Consider the following 7183-nt stretch of genomic DNA (forward strand, 5'->3'; position numbering starts at 1 on the left):
GCAAGAATTGAACTTGCAACCATTAGAAGAAGATGCGTGTGCAATTACCATTGAGCTACACATTTGACAAATATCTTTTAGTACTAAGTATTTTTATACAAATTTCTCTTGATTCGATACAGCCCAGTCACCAGCAAAGCCACGTCACCAGGCCACCTCATCAACGACCGCACCAGCCCAGTTAGCAATACAGCCCAGTCACCAGCAAGGCCACGTCACCAGACCACCTCATCACCCACCGCACCAGCCAGCAAAGCCACGTCACCGGGCCACCTCATCAATGACCGCACCAGCCTAGTTAGCAATACAGCCCAGTCACCAGCAAGGCCACATCACCAGACCACCTCATCACCCACCGCACCAGCCCAGTTAGCAGCCCCGCCACCCACCGCAACCATTAATTAAAAAAAAAGTTGCACTTGGGGAGGGGGAATCGAACCCAAGATCATGAGCAAGGGAAGTAGAAGCCTCACCACTACGCTCCTTGCTGTTTTGCGACAATATTCAAGAGGTTTGGTTTTTGTATGTATGTTGTTGCATAATACACGCCAAAACCTGGGTAACAGAGCATATGGGGATCGAACTTGCATCACCAACCCACACGTGCATGCTTAACCACTGAACTACTTTCGTCATTAGTACAACAATGTGGCGTTAATTTTATTTGTATAAAACTACATGCACGACATAGTTAAAATGAGAATAGAAATTAGATGGGCCTTTGGTTCGACCAACCACATTCGTCAGAGAGTTGTGCGGCCCACTGGACTGCGGCCTTTGATTTGTTTGATTAGCGTTAAAGGCATTACCAGGTAGACCGAGATCAAGATTATAAATTTGTATTATTAAACTTTTATGACAAGATTATACATTTGTAAAATTATTCAATAAGAAGTTACAAAATTTTCAAATAAGATTATGAGGTATTCACACTACTACGGTTAATCGGGCCCTCTACCGATGCGTTTAAGTGGGTTTTGGTATTTGATAACAAAATAATATAGCGTGTGTGCACGTGCTACAGTTGAACAGATAAATCATACGGTGAAGCATGTTCCCTCAAAAAAGAAATGAAAATGACCTTTCTGTGAGTGTTTCAGCAGAAATCCGGAGTGTCCGGGTCACTGTCCAGAATGTCCAGACACTAAATCCGGAGTATCTGGACTATCCGGATGTCCGAACGGATGTTCGGAGTATCCAGACATATACCTGGAGTCATCGGATTGTCGTTCGGATGTCCGAACAGCTGTCCGGAGTATCATGGCATATACTCGGAGTCTTCGGGTACTCTTTCACCAATGGCTCAGATTAGCCAAAGAAGATGCTGAAACTTGTTCATATAGTGCACATAAACATAGCTCCAATTACAACCAAAGATAACATTAAGGTGCGCTCTAAGCTAACAAAGCCACATTACATGAAGATTCATTTCTCCCATAACATAGTCACATGAGAATATCAAGTATGCAGAAATTCATTTAAATGGTTTGAAAATTCTTGAAAGTTCTAATAGCCAATGTATATGTTTCTATTATATATAAACAATATCGATGCATGTAAGATAATTATTTTTATGTGTTATTTTACAATGGTGAATAAAATGTAAAAAGAAAAAGAGAAAGCTAACCATAGAAGGCCATTTCAGCCCATATAGCCCAATCATTTTTAACCATCCATCTCCAATCTGAAGGCTCTAATCGCACTCCTATCGTATAAAATAAAACTAGCTGAACCCCTAGAATCCGCGCCCTCAGACTCCACCCCCTCTCCTCAGCGCCACGCCGCTCCTCCCTCTCCGCACGCGGCGCCGCTCCCATCCCCTCCCAGCGCCGCGCAGCTCCTCCTCCAACGCTACGCTGGCCCAGCCTCTCTCTCTTTCTACCTCCTCACTTCTCCTCCACTCTCTCCCAAATCCTCCTCTCTTCTCCCCAGATCTGGGGCGAGCTCTCACCTCCCCCTATCCCGTGAGGGGCTCGGCTGCTTCCGACATGCCTGGATCCGGAGCCTCACCTCACGGGGGGCCGCCTCGCTGGTCTGCAGGCGGTGGATGCGCCTCGCGGGGTGCCTGCGTAGCCTCCTCGCCATGCGGCACTAGGCCTTGTCAGGATCGGGGATGATGTGCGCACCCCGTCGCAGCTTCTTCAGGGCCTATGGAAGGTGCCTCCTCTCTGCATAGTGCTCGCTTGTTTGTTGCTGCACAATATCTGATCACTGCTATTTCTGTTGCAAAATTTGATACTGTGTGATGTTTGTTCAGTGTGCTCGAGGTTGAGGAGCTGAGGTTTATAATGGTCGATTCAGCTAGAGGTGGATGGTAGGGAGTTCTGGATCTCACCTTCGGCCACCCTTGCTACTTTAGGTCACCATGCCAAGTTGCAGGTGCTCTAGTTCAATACCTTGCTTTTAAGCTAGTGAACTCAATCCTAGCATAATTTAATGTGTGGCTTTTGAGCATCTCGGTAAACCAAGAGAGTGCGTGTTTGAATTGGATTTGTGGTCTAGGTGCTCTGACTCGCATACACATCTATACATCAACTGTTTATTGAAATGCCTAGCTGGGATATAAATGATATTGCCTATAGTTTGCATGTTATTCCATTAATAAAATAGCAATAGTTAGTAATTAGTACCCGATCCAGTAGCAGGCCAATAGCTCCGGTATAAATTATATTCTTCTCTTAATAGTGTTGTATTTTTGTGCAATTTGTTCAATGTGTCAGTCAACCCTAATGCGTGCAATTTAATTTATCCCATGTCATGAGATCGAACTTATATTATTGTATGTGATGACATTGTGTTTGTTTGATTGTGTAAATATGCATTATGTCTTGGGCTGGGCTAAAATGATAATAGTGGTCTGAGTGCTCGTTGGTCATTTCAGTGCTGAGCCGGCAGCAGGTGCGTAACATGCTTTGCGCATTGCGGTAGGAGGACCAAGCGCTCATGGATCCAGGCATCCAGCCACAGCATTACTCCCTGTGAGCGCCTCAATGCCGTCATGCTGCTTCAAATATTTACAGTATAATTAAATGCTATTCGATAATTTTACCATTCAAATATGAAGTCTCCTATGATCATGTTTCACCACATACTCCTGTGCTTTGGGATATAACATATAGGTTGAGCTTGAGTGCACTTGCAGCTTCTTTCATTGTTAATTAATTCCAGTGCTCTTAGCTTTCATATAGTGAGTCTTCATTAGTTTTAGCTATTAATTTGGGACACTTGGCTGTAACAAAATGGATTGTTAGATGGGCAAGAAAGATATGTCTTATTGTTCTATATCATGAGAACCTATCTAAAATTAAAGGTTTACCTTGCGTTCTCTTCAATCTCTGTTTTGTTCTGCAGTCCAGCAACAGCTCAGGTTATTTGCTAACGCAAGTTTGTTGGCCATGTTTTAGTTACTTCATTTGGCTATTCAATCAGTTTAGCACTATTCCTATTTCTTGATGTTAGTAGTAAAGCAGCTACTGGGTGTCACTCAGTTGGTGGTCTGCTCAGATTATTTATGATTGTTTCATGTTGCCTAACATGTAGCTCACTTTTGATCTACTCATCTTTGTACCGTGACTCTAATCTGTTTGAGTTTTGCTGTGCAGGTGCAATGGTGTTCTGTTAGCTTTTGGTAGAACTTCAACTTTGTAAGAATCAAATAAACTTTGCTGCTGCAGCTTGCTATTTTGGTGGTCTGTTGGCTTTTGGTGGAACTTCAACTTCCGCAGGAATCAAACTTTGCTACTGCTGGTTCCTATTCTTGATGAAACCTACCTTTTATTGTTTCGGGTCAATGTTGTCTTGGAATGTTACTACTAGTTTTGATAGATGGAAATGTATGTGATGGAAACCTTATTCATGTGAATTTGGGCTTGAACTGCTTATTGTGAATTCTGGGTTGGAACTTCATTTTTAATAAATGGGCTGTGTATAAAGCTAAATCTGGTTTGCTGATAATTAATCTTGGGCTGAAATTAGGCCCAACTTAGTGTCCCACTCTGAATTGGGCCATTTAATCATGTGATGTGCTGTTGACGTCACCTGCCACGTCGCTTGCCATGTCACGAGCTATGTCGATTGCCATGTCAGCAGCCATGTCATCGTACACGTCAATTTACATATCATCGTTGTCATCCATGTCATCGCCATGTCAACAGCCACATCATTCTCTATGTCATCAATGTGTGACATGGTAATTGAATTCGTGACGAAAATTATACTGTTTGTGACGTTTACTTTCGTCATAGAAAATGGGTTGGGGTTGGGCTTTGGGGGCCCGGAGACATTTTATGACAGTTTCAAAACGTCATGGATCAAGTAATTTGTGACGGAAATTTAAGGAACGTCACGAGGTGTAATCTATGACGCTCAATACATGACGCAATTTGAGATCGTCATAGATATCATTTTATGACGGTTTTTTTGTGATTTATGACGAAATTTAATCGTCATGGATCAACAGATTTTTTGTAGTGAAAGATAGTCAACTCCTATAATCTCGCGAGAGGTAGGAAACCACTCGACTTCTATCATACCTAGTTAGTGGGGCTACTAATCCAGAAAAAAGCACCGGGTAACATTACATAGGTACCTAGGGGTATGGAACTACGATTTCAATTGACTCCTAAGAACGTAAATGCGCAGAAAAATTATTACAACAGATATATAATACGTGAATGTAAATATGCGTGAAAATAATAGGATTATGCACCGTGGCTTGCCTTCTTAGGCACTATCAAAAATAGCCTTGGGCTCTTCCAGATATTAGTCCGGGTCTTGATTCAAAGAACTACCGTCCACAACGGTCTCGCCAGTAGGAGTCAACTCGTATACGGCATCCGATAAATTGACCGTTTCTATATGAATGCAAGAAGTGTTTGTTACAAAAGGTGTTTTTAATATGTATAGCTTTCCTTCACTATAGAGTTGTAAACCAAGATTATGTGTTTTAAGTGATGGACTTCTTTTAACATAATTTTACTGGGCAATCATTTATAGAGTAGTTCTAATTAAATTTATTTTCATAAGGTGAACTTGGTTAGGTTTTTCTTTCAAAGCTATTATTCATAAAGGGATTTGACCTTTTTATTCCATGAGCTAAGAGAATTTTCTGGTGCTGCAAAAATTACACGATGCAGAATCTATATTTAGGTAATCAAGATGAAATTTCCAGCCAAAAACAGTAAGCACAGCAAGTATAAAAAAATGATTAAAACCTAGTATGTGAATATCAATCACAATATATACAGAATGATTCCTAAAGTTTTTGTAGCTCAAATTTTTATAGGGACTACTAAAAATGATATCCGTCTTACTATAATTTTTCCATTATTTAACTAAGCACATAACAGAAGTAATAATTTCGACAATTTTAAACTTAATATAACAAGCTTAAATTCTACAGAGAGTTATATAGTGTATTTGTGTTTCGAAATTTTACCATATCTTTCTTGCAATGTTAGCGTGCTTCAGTAAAAATATGAGAATTTTTCTACAGCACAATATTTATTTTTGTATTTAATTTTTTTTAAACATGCATAAATATTCAGGATAGATTCTTTAATGTAAACATGTTCAAACTTTTTGCACAGTATACTTATCAATCTAGTATTATTGTGTTTGATTTGCAGAGATAAAAACGCATTATATCTACCAGGAGAAAATTTACAAACAAATTAATGTGATATCAAGAGTAATCCATAACTCATGTTCTATTAAAGATCTGATTCCCAAACTTTTCAGGCATGGTTATATACTCAAGAACAAGATTTGATATGAATTTGATATTTTTCCAGCTAATCCAACTATATTCCATGATTTATGGCTATTTAATGAGGATTAAAACATATAAAGAGCAAAACAGATCTAGAAATAACCAAACTGGTGCATTGAGGTTTATTTACCAAGTCTAACTCCTAGAAAAAGTTTCATGAACAGAAATGTAGTAGATCTATCACAAATAAACTGTGAAGCTTTCTAGTAGATTTACAAAAGTGAATGGTTTTCATCTAGTTCCAAGGATGCATTGGGGTTCAAACTTTTACCAGGTACTAGATCTAGCAAGAGGAACATTCTGGTAAAAAATTATTCAAAAACTATAAGCCAAACTCCTAGAACATTTATACTACATTTAAACTTGCATTTAACCTAGAGGGAAAACTATTCGGATTTAGCTAATGTGGCTGTTGAGAAAGTTGTAGCTTTTAGTTCAGAAAGTCCATCCCATTCGAGTTCGCATATTTAGGTTTTTTCTACGATTTTATATTGAATTTACAAATTCACAGTTTTGAATATAGGGGTTCATGTAACATTTGCACTTTGACCCTTGAAATCAAGTTTTAAAATTGCATTTGGGTCCTTGGGCTCGCCGGAGCCGAGCAGAGCGCTACTCGTCGGCGCTGTTCCGGCAATGGCCGGCCTCGACGGCGTGGGTTAGGTGGGGGAATGGATAGGGAAGAGCCTTGCGCACCTCTGGGTGCTCGGAATCGAGGTTGGGGTGGCCGGAAGTGGCTTGTCGGCGGTGAGGGGCGGAGCTCGAGCTCGGTGGACGCCGGCGAGGGGGCTCCGGTGGTTCTGGGCGTCGGTTCTTGGGCTCCTGAGCACCACCAGGCGACGAGGAAGGAAAGTACGGGGTCGAGGGAGGCAATGTGGGGTGGAGCAGGCGGTTCCATGGGAACCGGCGGCCTGCGGCGGGACTGAACCGTGGCGGCGGCGCTCCGGCGGGGAAGAGGTAGGGCGGTCCGGCTTGGGAGCTTCAGTAGTGGCTAGGAAAGGTAATAGCGTGGGCAGTTTGGGCAATGTGGGTCTGTAGAGGGCTGGCCACAGCGAGCTCGCCGGCGACAATGGCGAGAGGGCGGGCGTGTCTGGGTGCGCGCGCAGGGGTGCTGCCCCTTTTATAGGCCTGGGCGAGGGGGAGGTCGGTCTGGGCATGCTGCACAACGCTTGGGGAGGTTAATATGGCCGCGGCTTGGAAGGGCGTTGACGGCGAACGGCAATGGCGTCGGGGCTGCATGACGCACGGCTGGCGGCGTGGCAACTGGTCTAGGGATCCTGGGTGCGTGGCGAACTCTCGCGCGGCCAGTTGGGATGGCCAGGAGGCAAACCGGGGAAGGAATTGGCTGAACCTAGGGCGGATTGCCGTCCCTGAGCGCCGGCGGCATACGGCGCCATGAGAGAGAGCAGGTGG

The sequence above is a fragment of the Panicum virgatum genome, chromosome 1K, assembly GCF_016808335.1.
Source record: "Panicum virgatum strain AP13 chromosome 1K, P.virgatum_v5, whole genome shotgun sequence".
Lineage (NCBI taxonomy): Eukaryota > Viridiplantae > Streptophyta > Magnoliopsida > Poales > Poaceae > Panicum > Panicum virgatum.